Raw genomic sequence first — 17,268 nt, 5'->3', positions numbered from 1 at the left:
GCCGGGGCAGCGCCGGGCGGGCGAGCCGGGCGCGGGCTCGGCTCCTCCGGGAGGAGCGCGCGGGGCGGACTGCGGGCCGCGAGGCGCGCGGGGAAGGGAGGTTGGCGGTCGGACCGAGGGGAGCGCGTAGCTCCCCGCCCCTCGAGCCGAGGCCGAGGGGGCTGATGGCCGCCGCCGGGCCGAGGCGGACCAGAGCAGGAGCTGCGGGAGCTGCTGCCGCCGCTGCCGCCGCCGCCGCTCTTATTGCCTCGGCCCGGGCCCGCCGCCGCCCCGACCCAAAGCTTTGCAGCGGGCGGGGGGAGGCGGGGGGAGGAGGAGGCGGCGGCGGCGAGGGGGGTGGAAGGAGGAGGAGGAGGAGGAGGAGGGATGAGGAGCAGCCGCGGCAGCGGCCGCGGCGGCGGGGAGGGCGGGAGCTGGCGGAGGGAGGCGCCCCCCCGGGTGCCCGGGAAGGGGGGGTCCCTCCGCCCGCGCCCGGTCCGGGACGGGACGGGGCGCCGCCCCCTCGCCCCCCTGACTCGGGCCCCACTCGGGCCCGGCCGCGGGGGGAGAGGGGGCGGCCCCGAGCCAGTGACGACCCCTCGCACGACGCCAACGCTCCACCCCCCGGGCCGCGTAGCCCTGCGGCCCCCGAGGCCGAGCCCCCCCTCCTCCCGCGGGCGCCGCCGAGGGGCCGGGGTGGGCGGAAGGGGAGGGAGCGCGAGCCCGAGCCCGGACTTCGGAAAATTTTCGAAAAGAAGAGAGAGACACAGAGAGAGCCAGAGAGCAGGGAGAGTGTGGAAAAAGCGAGGCGAGCACGAACCAAAGGACAGAGCAACCGAAAAGGAAAATGTGTCCAAACACACACACAAATACTTAATAAAAATCCACACTACACAGCGATGGTGGTGTCTGGTGGTGGTGGCGGTGGCGGGGGGCGGGGGGCGGGGGTCTGACTAGATGAGCCGCTCGTCGCGCCCCCGGCGCCGGGCGCCATGGCCCGAGCCGAAGGCACCGCTGGCCCCGGAGCGCCCGCGGCCTCTGCGCTTGGCGCGGCCGCCCAAGTAGGAGAAGAAGGCGCAGCCCAGGAACACTCGGAAGCAGCAGGTCGCCCCGAACACGAAGCCGCAGCCGCGGCCCTGCTCCGTGCGCTTCTGCAGCAGGAAGTTGAGCACCCACGAGGGGCTGCGGACCGAGAAGACCAGGAAGACCACGAGCGGCAGGTGGGCGCTCAGCGCGCCAGCCTTCAGCGGCCCGGGCCGCCACACGACGCCCCCCACGCGCGGCGCCGTGTAGTAGGCGTCGTCCTCATCGCCCGAGTCCGTGTCCCACGCGGCCCAGGCCCTACTCGTGCCCCCGCCGCCGGCGCCCTCGCCGCCCCCGCCGGCGCCCTCCGCGGCGCCCTCGTCGTCGGCGGCGGCGGCAGCGGCGGCGGCCTCCGGGCCTCGGGCCTCCTCCCGGGCTTCGGGCGCCTTCTTCTTCTTCTTCTGCATCTTCTCCAACTTCTTCCTCTCCTTCTCCTTCTTCTTCTCCTCTTTTCTTCTCTGCTCCAGCAGCTTCTTCTCCATCTTCCTCCGCTCCTTTTCGGTCAGGAACTTCTCGGGGGGCGCCTCCCGCGCCGTCTTCGGGGTCTTCTCGGCGTCCCCGCTCTTCCGTGGCGCGAGCGGGTCTCTCGGCTCGGCCAGCGCTGCAGCCGCCGCCGCAGCTTCGGCAGCCACCTCGGCCGCAGCCGCCGCCGTCTTCTTCTCGCTCTCCGCCGCTCGGGCTTTGATCTTCATGGCCATCCTCAGCATGGTGGCTCGGCCACTTCGGGGTGCCCGGCTCTCGCCTGGCCCGGGCGCCCTGCTTGCCCCCGGCCTCGGCCTGGCCGGACCCCGTGCGCCCCGTGTCGGGGGGGGGTGGGGAGTCGGCTGCGATCCCCGCTGCGCTGCCCCGGGGCCGCGGAGCGCGGCTGCCCAGGCTTCGGGCTGCTGGGCTGGCTGCCTAAGAGTTAGCGCCAAAAAGGATGAGCAAACGAAAAAAGGGGTGAGAACAAACCAAAAAGCACCCAACAACAGCGAGAAACCAAAAAGCACCGAGAAATGTCAAACAACTCAAAAAAGAAAAGTGCAGAGGCGCGATGGCACGAGTTTGCTGTTACCCTCAGGCGCTCCTCGGTTTGGCTCTTGGGCACGCCAATGGAGAGGAGAAAAGAGAAAAGAGAGAATTGGGGGGTGCCCGGGAGGCACGGGGCAGGGCGGCAGCACCGGGGCGCCCCTGCCCTATCCCGGCCCCGGTGGCTCTTGCCCGCGCCGGGCGACTCGCACTTCCGCGGGAGGCCACGGTGCACCCGGACTTACATGTGAGTGAGGTGCACTCACACGCAAGGCAGTGCCTGCCTGCCTGCCTGCGGGCCGCCCGCCGCCGCCGCCGCCCCGCGCCGGGACAGGGGTTCGCTCCAGCCGGCGCCGCAGCCCCGAGCCGGAGAGCCAGCGAGCGAGGGAGCGAGCGCCGCGCCGGGCCAGCCACCTGACGCAGCCCGCTCCGCGGTGCCGACGCGACTGAGTGTCCCCGCCGAAGACGGCGCTCCTAACCAGCCCGATGACGCCCCAGCCTCTTCAGAGGACGGACCCACAGCAGCGGCCCCTATAAACCGAAGGGGAAGCCGAAAAATCGGCCCGCCGAGGACGCACCCAAACGGGCCGCTGCGCACCCAGGGGGTGCGGGCCATTGTGCGGGTGGTGCGGGAGTGGGTAGGGGGTGCGGGGGGCGCAGCAGCGCCGGGCGCGGGGGCGCCCAAGGCGGTGGGCGCCGGACCCCGCCTCCTAGACCTGCCTCCCAATTTTCGGTGAGTGGTGTAGCCCTGGGCGGCGTGCAAAGTGTGCGACGGCGGCGCTTACCCCGGCTGCGCGCCTCCTTACCTCCAGTTTCCCGGTTAGCGCACGCGGGGACCGCCACCCACCCCTCCCTTCCCCGGCGGCGCGTGCTCGTGGAGGTAGGTGTCGGCAAGACTAATTAATCGCGACGCCTGGAAAGGGTTTCAGATCTTGTGGTGAGAGGCGCTATGTGAGCACAAAGCTAGCATTGCGACAAGAAGCTGGAGGCAGTCAGCGCGCCGGCGACGCAAGAGCCAAGCCACGGTGGCCGAGGCTGCGGAGTCGGGTGTGCGCGGCGTCTTCCCAGGCGGGAGAGGTCCCGGGCCAGGGTGTCCTGGTTATCCGTGGCCCGGCCTGGGCACCGCGGGGGCCTCTGGAACAGAAGGAGAAGTAGTTTATTGAACACGAATTTGTTTGAGAGTTGTTTAATAACTCTATTATAAAAGCGTCCCCACACTAGGACGTGGTGGAGCGCACTGGGTTGAGAGTAGTGACGCTAAAGTTCTCAAACACCGCAGCCGCTCACTCTTCCTGGGACCCTGGATGAGCCACTTGCTGCCACAGGGGTGTCTGCTTGGGTGCAGTTCATTCATTCATTCATTCAATACATGTGGTCCATGCGGCCCACCTTGTGCCCAGGTGAGCCAGAGTAGTAGCCCAGGTGATCAGGCTAAGACATGGCGACTGCCTTTGGTGGGTGGCAGGCCTACCTGCCAGTAAACCCAGGTGGTCAAAGTAGTCATGAACTCTCTCCCACCTTTGACCTTATTTGACTTCTCAACAGTCGGGCAAACTTCCGATGCCTAGGGGAAAAGAGAGAAGGAAGCCTACCTGTAAATGGAAACACACCTAACATACCTAGGGGTATGAGGTGATTGATACTTTGACAGGCCTGGAGCAAACTGTCGTGTACAGTTCTAAGTTTTCTTTGAAAACAGATACTGGTAACCATCCAACAGAAGGACTGAAATCCCCTTTCCCAAAAGTAAGAAAAGGTGTGACAGATGGAGATGTCACATACTATTTTTCTTGGCCGCATCAGGTACACTTCTATCCCTGTTCTACAAGGCCTCTTTTCTATGGATCTGAAAGACAACAGAGGGCAATTCAAAGTCACTAAAGAACACTTGGAATGAAGGACAGGAAGCAGAAGCCGCTGGCCAGACCCTCATAACCTGCAGTGGCTACCTCACCCAGGGCCTCCGACCTTCTCCGCCGTTGGCCCGCTGCTGCACAAACTTAGCCAGGTCTTTATCACACTTCGGATTCTGGCCTCTCTTCCACACAAAAATACACCTTCTTTTGAAAAGAGCTCAAAAGAATCACTGTTCCAGGGTTGACACTTTTTACCTAAACCAGAGCAGATAAAAATAGTGAGCTCATCGACCCAAAGGGGGCTTGTAAGCCACCTTGGCATCAAGGCCTTCGGAGCAACGATTCTGTGGCTCTTTGCAGAGATCATGACTCACCATCGTTCACCAGCTAGATTAGAAACTAGCTGAAGACAAGGCCCAAGTTTTATATCTTCCTCTATTAAATAAAAACTTCTTGGTTGAATTTGATTCACTGACTGTCATTTTTAAAAACTGGCAAAGACTTATAAGGAGGAGGAACGGGCCAGAAATTTCTGTTATGCTCCATTTGTTCAAAAGCATCTTCCTTCCTGCTTCTAATGTGGCAAAACACAAATACACTGTATTTAAGAGGAACAAGGTAAATAGTAACCAATACAACCTTGATACTTAGGCCAGTAACTACACATCACTACAGTGACTATAATGCACCATCTCCTTATTTGGAAATCCTGAGGTGGGTTACCATCTCCCCCCTTTTGGATAAATATCACACCTAAACTTTGAAAGGGGTGACGCTGTCCCAGGTCACACACAGACACCTACATATTCCAGGCAAGGCGCGATTGGGACTATTGTCCCGGAGTATCGAGCAAGGTCAGACTTCAGTTGTTTCAGCTTCTAACCTAGCAGGCCGTCCTCCAGAGGATTTTGTTTTGTTTTAGTGTAAGTTTCACCTATATGTCATTATGACCACTGATGGACAAATAAAGCACTTACTTTGTAAATAAATGACAGTAGGTGGAATCAAGGGTTTACAGGTAAGCAAATGACACGGAGCACTCTGGAACACAAGCTCGTTTGTGGTCTGTTCGGCTTTCTGTTTTCACCCAACACAAACTGAAAGACGAGATTTTACTTAATTGGTGTGGTGAGCCGACACCGTCTAGTTTTCAGTCTAGCATTTGACCTGCCCAGGCCTTAAAAGTTTTAATTTTTAAAAAAGCCTTTCACATTTGGAGGCCACCATGCGTGACCTTTTCATATGAATCAGTAATTTATTCTAATAGGTCGCTGCCATTTTAAGTACCTGGCTTACGCTCTGAAAGGACAGAAATCCATTAGCATAATTCTTGGAACAGTCCAACTAGAGTTTTCTAATGGAAGGGGCCTCTTATTTGGCTCAGGGAGAAATGTAAGTCGTGGAAACTTCAGGCTCCAGAAAAGGGCAAAGGGCCAGAATGTCCTGGGTATAAAATGTCTAGGGAGGGCACAGGTCCCTGGCTCAGGTGACCTGCTTCATGCCAAAGCCAGCAAGTTGGGATAACACACCCTTAACCTAAAATACTAGGTTCTCTAACGATACAGCTTGGTTAAACAGATGGTGTCACACGCTACCCAGAGGGATGGCCTAGCAACAGTTCTTTCCAACACATTTTACAACAATGAATTCACATGTCCGGGTTTGAATTGTGTGGTCTTGTAAGCTTCATATTTATGGAGGGATGTGTTCCTTGGCTCTTTTGCATCTTCCTGTTAGAGTAAGAATGCCTTGTCTAATGCCTTCCAAGCTATAGCTTGCAATCTTGAAAATATTATTACACTTAATGATGTAATTCAGTTTTTGGACAAGGGTGTTCTTGGCCTTTCAACCACTGGGGTCATGGAAAGAGCCCAGAGAAAATATAATAATATTTTAATAGCCTAGGAAACAATAAATAGGTTTCCACTGAAACAGAAACCTCAGCTATAAGATTTTAATAGTATTTAGTGCTTTCATGGTGTTTTCGGTCTTTAAAGCACATTCTGCACTTTATTTACGTAGAATGACTGAAATCATTGCAAATGAATGTGACCTGAAACGTGCTGTGTAGATGATGAGACCAAGAACTAAGACCCAGTATATCCCTGGTAAAGAGATCCTATTACTTGGGGCCATAAAGTTCTTAAAATCTAATGCAGTGATTACCCAGGGCATTTTTTTTTCTTGTCATATTCCCTAGTTAGTAACTTCAATCACAAAGTACTTCTAAACTTGCATTCTAAACTAAACACAATGTTTAAGTTAGGAAAACTTCATTTCAGGAGATTTGAAGTCAAGGAATTAACTACATGCCATATGAAATTTCCCTATTTAATTGCCATCAACTAATTTCAAAACAATTTGTTTCAAATTCAAAGCAGAGCTGATTCAAAAGGAATGTGGGACCACACTGGCCCATGTGTTTGGACCCAATTTCTTGAGCTAGTGCTTTGAGATGCCATTCAAGCATCGACTTGAAACAGTGGTGCACAATGTGAGGGCAACTGGTACTTGTTGCCCCTTTACTGATCTTTCTTGACCCTGATGAGTGGGCTCCATTTATGAGGGAAGTTTTCTGGTCTCTTAGAGGCCCAGTTTCCAGGGCCCTGGGTGCCTTCCCTTCCTTACCACATCCCCAAGAGCCCCAGAGTGGGTGGGAGTAGACTTTTAACAAAGCTACCATCTACCTTAAAAGGGGGAAACAAATCAAAAAGAGACTATGTGCTTTACTCTGTTCCTTTTAAAACTTAAACCTAAATAATATGATACACACATTAGCCTTGATTTAAGATTCCAGATGGACAAACACTTTGGATTAGGGGCACAATGACATCAAACATAGACCCATGGACCCACTTACTGGAGATCATAACTGGGTTTGAGAAAAAAAAAAAAAAAAAAAAAAGCTATACAAGTGTTACTGCCCTATAGCAGGAAAATTAATTTTCCTAAACTTAAAATATCTTTAACTCCCCTTGGGGGAAAATCTTTTCATGAGGGCCAAGGTAATGGCAAAACCTGTTGCTTAGAAGTTTTAAGTTGGCCTTGAGGATGGAAACTCATCCAGGATGGGGAGTGGTAGAGGGAGGGCCAGCTAACTTCTATTTTCATTTACAGGGTGCCTTTATTTAAATGACATTTTGATCCGACTTCTTACTAAACAAGTATCAACAGGAAAAAAAAACCAAAAAGCAAGTTGGCGCAATCAATAGAGCGCTGAAGTCCTAATAAGACCTCCTCAGAGGGCGCCTGGGTGGCTCAGTCGTTAAGCGTCTGCCTTCAACTCAGGTCCTGATCCCAGGGTCCTGGGATCGAGCCCCGCATCGGGCTCCCTGCTCAGCGGGAAGCCTGCTTCTCCCTCTTCCACTCCCCCTGCTTATGTTCCCTCTCTCGCTGTCTCTTTCTCTGTCAAATAAATAAAATCTTTTTTAAAAAAAAAAAACCTCCTCAGATTAAAGAGGCCCTTTAATTGCTCTGATTTTAAAGATTTTAGTTCTTTCCCCGTTGCATTCAATTCTTCAAATTCAGCCCCCTATAATTAAGAGTTTAGAGAGTTAAACACTCTGGATTAATCAGGTAATAAATTTCCTTTCCCTAAATGCTGCTTTGTGTACACACATATACAAATGCAACAGCTTCTAGATACAAGTTTTATGTCTTGGGTTTTACTCTGTTTACCCACTAACCCAATGTGGGTGATCATTTTCAAATAGCCTTGCAGTTAGTTACTAGCCTCTATCTCCCACCCCCCCAGATTCCCGCCAGGCTGGGGTGTCATCTGCCTTCCCGGCTGGAGCCCCCTCCCTGGTCCCATTTCTATCTGCTGTTGGTAAACCCTGAATGAAGCAATTCATGTGACATAATTAGTCACATGCCTACTTCATCTAGACATGGATCTACCTTTTCATCTTTTTGTGTTTGCCCACACACGTTTAGACTGAAATAGAAAAATGTGTAATTACAGTGGGGCTCCACCTATTTCCCTGGGTTTTTGTTTTCAGGGGGAGCAAACCATCGGGGGCACAAACAGCATGGCCCCCAGATGGGGAGGGCAGCCTCCTCCTTTCCACTGATGCTCCACAGAAGCCCAGGCTCTCCTCCTGGCTGCCCCCCACCCCGCCCTACAAACTCCATTCAGCCACCATTTGGTGAAACTCAGGGTTTGTTGGGAGCCCCGAGGCTGCACCCCTCCCACTCCCCCTCCCCAAGGTTACGGGGTCAGCAGCGTGCACGACCCTGACCGGCCTGTCAGGAGCCCACTCAACAGCGGCAGAACCCCGCTGGTGCTGTGGCTTCCTGAGGTCTTTGTCGACCTCTGGAAGTTAGGAGGAGAAAATCATTCAGCCAAAGCATCAAGCATTTTGCCACCAGGCTGGGGATCAGATGAGAAGGAGATGTTTCCATGAGCTCCAGACCTCAGCCCTAGCCACAGCCGCGTCTCGGGGTCTCTGCAGGCCGCCCAGGACTGGGAAAGCTGCCTCTGCCCCTTTCTTGAACATTCCTGCCTCTTGGTTGCCTTAGTCTCTACTACCTTCTCAGATTACGGCTCTTTTGTGCTAATTACACTGAAAAAATGGAAAGAATGTCGCTGACTTTACAAAGAACACAAAGCAGGGTTGCCTTAAAGCCTAAATATAGCCAATTTCTTTCAGAAGGCAGACAACTCAGCTTTCAAAGGATCCGCAATACGTGGATTAATTGCAGATGGCCAATTCATTTATTAAGACCCAGGTGACAGAAGGGCCCAGCGACTGGGAGGACAAATTAAAAATCTGTGTTGCTTTTGGGGGCCATGTGCATAAAATGAGAAGATCTGATTAAGGATGAGCTCCCCCGCCGCACCCCGTCCCAGCACTTAGTTGTAAATTATGACTTGCCAGGGATGAGGGCAGAGACCAAAGCCACAGCCCTTTACTATGCAGGTAAAGACAGACATGAAACGCAAGCCCAACATCCCCCCCCCGGAGGGCTGTGGCTGCCGCAGGGCCGAGCAGAGCCGAGCATTCGGCTTCTGCGGCCCCGGCGGCCCCTGCTCTCCACGAAGTAAGAAGCCGTCTCCCAGAGAGACAAGCCCGGGAAGGACGAGCTACCCCTGCAAGCCAGGCAAACTATGGATGACACCACCTCTCCTTCTCTGAAATCTTCTAAGGGTTAATAGGTGAGCAGTAGCAGCTTGGAGTGATTTATTTTTCTAAGGAACATTAAATACTGAATTGCTCATGCTGAAATAATGCCACAGCTGTGACCCGTAGGGCTGAATTTTGGACACCGGCTCGAGTGACAGGTGTACTTGATGTATGCCCAGCTTGGCTGAAGTTGTGATGCCCCACTAAATCCCGCCCGCCCGCCCCCCCCCCCCCCCCCCCCAGTTAATTGGGGGGGACTCTGGAGCCGGCCAGGAAAGCAAGCACCTTTTGCCACAGACAGAGAAGACCATGTGTGCTCAGCCATCAACAAAAACACCAGCCTCGGGGGAGAATGGAGGGAGGCATAGCTCCCTGAACATAAAATAAGAAAATCCAGAGAGACCCAGGAAGGTGGGGGAAAGACAAAGGTGGGAGCGGAGAGAACTGATCCGGGACCAAACCCTTCCAGGTTTTAAAGCAACAGGTCTGTCTGTCCTATAATCGCCTCTTGGAGGATTTCAGCGATTGAAGCGAGCCCGGGATTCTAGGAAATGTATCACCAAAATTGGTATTATTAGAGGAAGTGGTACAAAGCTAGAAACGCAGAGTCTAATCTGTAACATACTAATTACAGCTATTTTTGTTCCAGGGTTACAGTGACCTAACACCAAGATATAAGATCTCTAGAAAACTAGCCCTCCGCATATATAAGACATGAACACCTTGGGGGTGAGGGTCACGGGGGAATGTCTTCACTGGGTCCCTTGGTCCTCTCTGGGGTGAGAAATCAGCAGTCACCCATGAAGGCAGCTGATTTTCGTGGGAACTTGGAAGCAGTGAAAGAAGCCAAGTGAGGCTCTAGACCAAACCTTGGGAGTTCTAGGGGTGAAATCAGCACGCTGGGAAGAGGGCAACTCTGAAATGTCAGTCTGGCCCAGGCAAACTGGATGACTCCCACAGGGTGTCCTGGTCTACAGAGAGAAGGAAGTGTGTCTTGTCAAGGCAAGACGGATCCTAGACAAGGCGTTCCTTGGTCCGTCCCACTGACTGCAAAGGCCCCAGGTCCCTATCTTCTGGCAAGATGGTGCCAGACAGCTGATGGATAGAGGACCAGCTCCAGATGCTGCCAAATCTCCCACTTCGGAGACTGGTTCCAGTAAGTTCCAGTAAGTGCTTCTCACTAAGATGATGGCTGAAGGTGTCGACCAACTTAAAGCCGTGTTAGATTGTTTTGCTTCTTATTCTTAAAAGGTAATTTCTGCCTTCTGAGTACCAGGATTTCTTTAGTAATTGGATCCCCAGAACTGCTTCCAAAAGCATAGCTGTTAAAGAACCTTTCAAAGGAAGTTGATATAAAACTTAGTTGGGACCCAAAGACACCTAATCTGCAAGTTAAATGGATACTCCATTTACTCACCGCCATTAAAACCATCCCCAAGTCTAGAAAAACCTAACTGATCCCAAATTCCTACCATGTTGTTATTAACCCATGCCTCAGGGGGGCGCCCCAGAGCAGGGTAATTTAAAATCACTCTCAGCCTTAAAAGTGAGTTTCTTAGATGGTTTCCTCTTAATTAAGTCAGTAAGTACTCTAAATATATCATTTCAATGAGCTGCCACGAGTTGGCTGAATGCAAAATGTGAAAAAACCCGAACTGTTGACTAACTAGTGTGATCCCCAAGGACACTTAACGCTTGAATCTTCAATATAAAATACCTTGATATTTCATTTTCCTTGCACGTCTTTAAATGTGTTAAATAAATGTGTTTTCCTCAACCTGGCATAGCTACTCATCTGCTAGATTTACTGAGGGTATAGAGAGCAGGGAGGGGAACTCCAGAAAAAGGAGGAGGAGGACAGGACTAGAACTGAAGGAAAGAATTCTGCAACAAACACCTAGTTTCTAAAATGGACGCCGAAGGCAAGAGATCTGGGGAGAAAAATATACATGTCATTTCTAAAACGTGCAGAGCAAAACAGCACGTCTTGCAAATGAAAAATTTTTAAAAAGCTACTTGCGGCACGCAGACCCCAGGGAAACAAACAAACAAAAAATCACTCTAACTTATCATAATGGAATCCTTGCTTAACCTTCCTCCCAATACCTGGTAATTCTGTGAAATCACCCAGCTGTCACTCTCTTCCTTTTAGGAACGTGACACTGATTTGTCTGGCAAAGACCCATTATTAGAATTCTGAGGTCTGCCTAATGGGGCTACTAATAAATCTAAGTCATCAATTCTTGACCTTTCTCTCCTGAAATTCTCGGTGTGGGGTAAACTGCTGAAAACACATTTTCAAGGTTCCGTAACTGTAACATAAAAATAAGGGATCAAGGCTGGGTGGTTTCGGAGGTCTGAGCACATCTGGGCTCTGCCCTGCCTGCACCCCGGAGGGAAAGTAAGACCGGTTTAGAGACAGCATCTGGGGGTAATATCAATGCTCTGCTTTGGTCTGAGCTGTTTGCAAATAGACATGAAGTGCATGAGACTGGAGTGCACGAGGGAGATGTGCCAAGGGAGCCCGGACCCTTCTCCTGCCTCTCCTCCTCCACCTGCCTGGCTGCTGACCGCATGGAAAGAGCCGGAGAAAATGCAGCCCTGAGAGTCTAAATTGGCTATCCATATGAGAAAGAAAGAAAAAGAGAAAAGAGTGATGATCTAGTTCTAGTTTGGGTGACTTTGAGATAAAGGGGGGTTATCTGCTTTTTTTGAGAAACTGAATCATGGACATTTTTTCTTTTTCTATAAAAGCTACAATTTATCATCCTTAGTTTTTACTGGTGGGACTGAGCTGGTTGTAACCTAAGACAAAACAAGGGCTGGTGGCTTCAGCTTCCTCTAAATTCTAAGATGGCTTCAGGCATCCGACAAATCTTGACCCTGATAATGATGTTGCCGAGAGCCAAGTTGTAAAGATGTCTCTTGGCACCGTTCTGCCTCCCGGCGCCTGCCTTCATCGGCTTCCTACTTTATCCCCACCGTCCCTCGGCAGACTTCCCATGGCCACTGCAGAGAGAGCAAGAGACTCCAATGTCTTGTTCATGCCCTCCCTTCCTCGTCCCTCAGAGCGCAGCCTGGCTCCTAGGTCTCTTCCCTCTGGTTCCAAAAAATAAGTTTATCTACGGCATTTGGGCTGTGTTGGGGTGATGTCAGGGTAGGTGGCTGGATGAGCTGTTCCTCTGAGATATTCGGGCAAACGGGCTGTCTGTAGACAAAACAACCAGATGCTTTTTCACGATTACATTTTTGACCAAATTGATTGGATGCTTTGGTGGGAAGAAGACAAAAAACTCAAGTCAAGAAGGTCACCAGAACAGGAAATTTGTGGGCAAGAAGAAGCGATAGAACAGTGGAAAGCATTCCATTTTTCTAGCAATGAAAATCCGAGTTTTCAGATTGTGCTAAATGACTCAAAATTTGCCAGAACAAAGCCATAGCAGAAAGAATGGATGTTTTTAAAGGTTATATTGTTCCTATTTATTTGGCGTTGTTGCTGCCACACAGTGGCCTGAGCCCTCCTTTTTAGCACTGTATAAAACGTAAATGGTCTAAATTAAGAAGCCATCTAATCTCAACCAATATTAATTCTGACATGAAAAATGAGACCAATTCTCCAGACAGGATTATGACCACCACCGCCTGACATTAACCGATCGCCTCACCGTGTTTCTCAAAGAACGGGATATTTTCGCTTCCCCGAAGTGCCTATTTCTTTCAAAGAGGGGATGAAATCCTCACTCTGTCCTTATTCTGGTATTGGAAAGGCATAATCTCCTAAAGTGGGCTAGCCTTGACCGCCATCTCCCCGCCCCCCTCCCCCCCCCCCCCCCCCCCGACTCTGCCAGCTTCTGTATCTTATTTGTCTGGTTTTTTGTTGTTGTTGTTCCTCCAAACTATGAAATCACCATAAAATAAAATATCGAAGTACCCCGAGGGTTGTAAGTCAAGATGTTGTCCTCCAATGTTTCTCCCTGCAGACCGAACTGCCGGTTCCTAATATTATTTTCCAAGGGAAAAGGGAGGGGAATGGGTTTAGACATATTTTTCTAATGTCTTCCCCTCAACTGGTCCACTGAAATCAGCACGATCATGGTGTCCCCATCTCTGTCGCAGGCAGAATCGCCGCGTATCTGGATGGAGCAAGAATTTGCATCTCGGCTTGGCTCAGACGGGGAGACTGCAGTGGTTCCAGGGAACGAGGCATCTCAGCCCAGCCTGCAGTCCCGACCACAGACCCCTCCTCTAAGATTCTACAGATGTGGCATTTTGCTTGTTAATCCTCTTGTTAAGTTCGAGAAATAAAGTGATTGTACTCGTAAATGTCCATAATTCATCTACCACAAAGCCCTAAGTCCCCGCTGTTTCATTATCTGCTGCCCGTTAATAATCATCAAAATTAGAAGTGTCTCTAGCAGCACGCCAATTTAGCGAGGGGAATAAGGAGCCCTGGAAAATCACAAATTGTTTGGGGGAAGTTGCCGCAGAGAGTGCCTCCTTGGAGGGAAATAATGCCCATCGGTGTTTAATTCAAGGCCGCGGGGCGCTCGGCAGCGGCGGCGACATCACTTTTAACGAGACATTGTGTAATTCAGTTACACAAAAGCAGCCGAGATGAGCAGGTTCAAATCATGTCTCCTGCTCTGTGTAATTCCGTGCTGGAGGCTTGGAAACAGCCAGCACTGCACGGTGCATGGCATGAAAGAGCCCTAAACGGAGCAGGGAGGTGAAAAGGAGCAGGGAATATGCACCCTCTAAGTCTGGTGTGTTTCCCCTCTGCTCCCTGCAGACCCCACAGCTAACCTGGATGCATCCTGCTCCTCTCTTGCTCACATTCCCATTCACAGCAGCTAAGGCTCTTTTCAGCTGAGAGCGCATCTAGTATTCACTTTTACCATTTCCCTCTGAACACTGCCAGACCGCAATCCCAGGGCCCCTCTCAGGGGTTGTGGCAACCCACTCCGTGGGCTCCCCATGGGCCCAATGCCTAATCAGGGCAGGGATTACAGACAAGCCCGGGAGGGTGGCAGGGGGACAAGGGGACTCTTTCCCTGATGCTTGCCCCGAGCTGAATGAGGTCTATCAACATCTGCCTTTCTAACTCTCTTCCCACTCTAAAACATGGCCTCTGCCCATCAGAGCATCAGTCCCTGGCTCTCCCTGCAGCTCCAAGGCCCCTGGATATCCATTTGGCTCAGGCACCTGACTTTAAGGAAAAAAACACCGTTTTCAACAACGGGCTGTGTGACCACTTGAAACCCCTCTGCTGCCTTCGCAGCTGGTGGAGCAGAACGCAGGCTGGCCTCCTCCTCGGGGTGAAAGTCCCAGCTCACCACTACAGAAGGGAAGGGAGAGGCCAACACCCAGCAGCTTGCTGACTTCTGTCCTGTGGGCCCTTCCTAGTCACACTTCACCCCTGGCGACAAACAGCAAGGCGCGCCCAACCGAGCTGGGGCCGGGACCCGGGGCTCCTGCGGAGCCGGGCGGGCGGGGGCCTTCGCTCCCCCTCCCAGGGTCTCCATCACACGGGTGACAGGCGCTCTGCACTCCCGCTCTGCAGCTCACATCTCTTCCAGAGGTCCCTTCCCTTCCCCCGCCGCAAGCCTCCTCTGTAAAAACCAAAAAACATCTTGTTCTTTCATCATAATTAAAGTGCTGTCAGGGAAAATGGCATGGCTGATTTTTGCTGCAGTTGAAATGACCCTCTCGTTCCTCTTCTCTCATTTGCTAAAGTGGTCCTTTCTCTGCCTGAAATCAGGCCCTTTGGGGATGGAAATTTTAGCTGGAAGCAGAGAGTTCTAGGCAGAATCCTAACCTTGGGAGGGTTTTGGGCGGGGGGTGGAAATCGATGTTTCGAGCGGCCTCTCTCTGCGGCAAGGTGCCGGCGAAGCCATCTTAACGGGCAGGAGCGGTGCCGGCAGCTACCTCTGGGCTCCGCTCCACGCACGGCCCCTAATTACCAGTCATTGTCAGGGTGCACAATTCAGCCACATGGGGAGGCTGATTCTCCCCCGTTGACTTAGCAGAGAGGCAGGAGGAAGCTGTTTGGAGGAAGTCAATAGGTTCTGGATCTGGGAAGATAAAATCCGAATGCGTTTCACGCTCCCGGGGAAAAGCGTGACTGTATTTAATATCGGTGGTGGCCTGCGTGTTTGCGTTTGAAATAAAGCTGTAACTTACACGCATAATTAAATGCCCTCCTCCTCCCACCCGAGTGCTATGGAGCCACTGGGTGACACCCCTGCTTGTCAGGGACACTGCAGTGTTTCGGGCTCTCGTCCCGGCAATGGCGTCTCCTCTCGTTTGGTGAAAACATCACTTTCATCCCCTTGACCGTTGCAGAACTTTCTGCAAAGAGCCTTGCAGGTGGGGGTGCATGTCAACGTTTGAGAAAACAAAGGGCAGAAAAGAGGAAAAAACTGGGAAGGGAAGGAAAAAAGAAGAAAGAAAGAGCCCACAGCCCTGAGTACCTCTGAGCTCTGCCATTGGAAGCCCTGACATATGTTCAAATACATATTATGTGAGGAAATCATAATATTCATCCCAGCCTTCAACTACTTACATTTTAAGGAAACTCGTATGTCAGGAGCTTTTCAAAATTAGCTTAATTTCCTTTTCCTAAAGATCACACATCTTGGAAAGGCCCCTTTTGAGTTACACTGGGGAGCTTAATTGGCAGGCTTCCGGGTTTCTATGAGGGTATGCTAATATCTAGCAAGTCAAAATGGCAATCCAGGCCTCCCTCAACTGAATCATTAGTTGTTAATGCACCTCTGAGTAACTGGAAGCTAAGGTGTGAAATCAACCCACGTGTCACTAAGCACCAGTTTTTCCCGAGGCTGTAACGCAGGACAGTTGGGGGGCTGTTTATGTAACATCCGGGCAACAAGACTGTTTTTGTTGCTGGATTATTTGCCGGCCTGGCCTCCTACCTCCTTGCTCCTTCTCCCCACCACCCCCGACGTGATTATTTTTTTTCTTTTTTAAAGAAAGCAAAGCAACCATATAGTACTCGAGCCTTTTATTTCCTGACTGTTCTGTGTGTCATAGCAGAGGATGCTGGAGGAAAACATGGGGCTTGTTATTATCGACCTGAGCCGGAATGAGTCAGGCACCTGAAGGCTTCAATCTGGACCTGACTCTGCCGCTCGGATGCCCACCCCCAACCCCCCCCACTGCCGAGCGGAAGTCGGTATGGCACCCTGTAGCACCTGGAGAGCTGGGGGACGGGGGAGGAAGCATCACAAGGGGAAAAAAGCCAATTCAATGAATTCACCGCACTGGGGGCGGGGGTGCCAGGATGGGGAGAATGGGGGTGCAGCCTGGGACAAGGAATGAGGAGTGAAGTCCACTGCCCAAGTGCCCCCTCCCCTATCCTTTCCCAATGCCTCCAGTTAGAATTCTACTTCTAAGGACTCCACCATTAAAAATGTGACTCCCTGCCTTTTTTTTTTTCTTTTGGCCTCACAGAGCTCTTTATTAAAATGCAAATTTCCCTTAAGGGTAGCCCTGTAAGCCTTTGCCAGCTAATGGGATTAACTGAACCGAACACAGCCACCTGCAGGGAGGTAAGGAGGCCCGGGGTCCAGTCTCCACTTCTCAAATTTGCCTGAGGCTCATCTCAGAGGGCCCAGAACACAAAACACAGGCATCCCTGTTTCGGATCTCTTTGCAAGGGGACTCTGAAGCCAGGGCCCGAGGCCCAGCTGTGGGACCACCTGCTCACTGATTTTCTCACAGCCTTGGTGCCCTCATCTCTGCCCATCATTTCTCTCGGGGTGGACAACGCTTTGTTAGTGTCCTTGTAATGCAGTAGGCCGACTGCCCATAAACTAATGCGTTTACAGAGCTGGCGACCTGTCATAAAGGATGCTTTCAAAGTAACTTGGGCGACTGATTTTTCTGAGGAGGCAAGTCCTGAAACGAGTTTTCAGTCACACTGATGGCTCCACGTGCTTCTCGGGTGCAGAGTGTTCAATGTTACAAACGACGGGGGCCAAAACTTAACGCTGTGAATCTGAACTTCACTCTGGGAACAAAACCAGTCCCTGTCATCTGAGAGTTCCTGTCATTCAGTCCTCCACGCAGAAGCATGTCCCTGGTCTTATAGCTAAAGCAAAGAATCTCTATCTGTAGACACACATTAAAAATTTGTTTTTTATATAAAGATCACGTAGGTGCTGAGCATTACAGGAGGCCTACAGGTAAGATGTTCT

General features: G+C 51.7%; 1 protein-coding gene across 6 annotated transcripts in view; it reads right to left on the bottom strand.

Annotated features, from left to right (window-relative positions):
• Positions 1-17,268, bottom strand: part of LOC110569914 (guanine nucleotide-binding protein G(s) subunit alpha) — a 58,874-nt gene that overhangs the window by 23,761 nt on the left and 17,845 nt on the right. Inside the window, exon 1 of one of the 6 annotated variants that reach the window (XM_021677882.1) lies at positions 2,316-2,487. The exons of 3 other annotated variants lie outside the window; for them this stretch is intronic. The gene's annotated coding sequence lies outside the window, so the exon portion shown is untranslated. Of the gene's footprint in view, positions 1-2,315; positions 2,488-17,268 lie in introns of those variants that run through there. 2 more of the 6 variants (XM_021677880.1, XM_021677881.1) reach the window with 2 other exon arrangements.

Source organism: Neomonachus schauinslandi, chromosome 10, assembly GCF_002201575.2.
Source record: "Neomonachus schauinslandi chromosome 10, ASM220157v2, whole genome shotgun sequence".
NCBI lineage: Eukaryota > Metazoa > Chordata > Mammalia > Carnivora > Phocidae > Neomonachus > Neomonachus schauinslandi.
The sequence above is the reverse complement of the archived record's forward strand: the minus strand, read 5'-3'. Positions and strand labels throughout refer to the sequence as shown.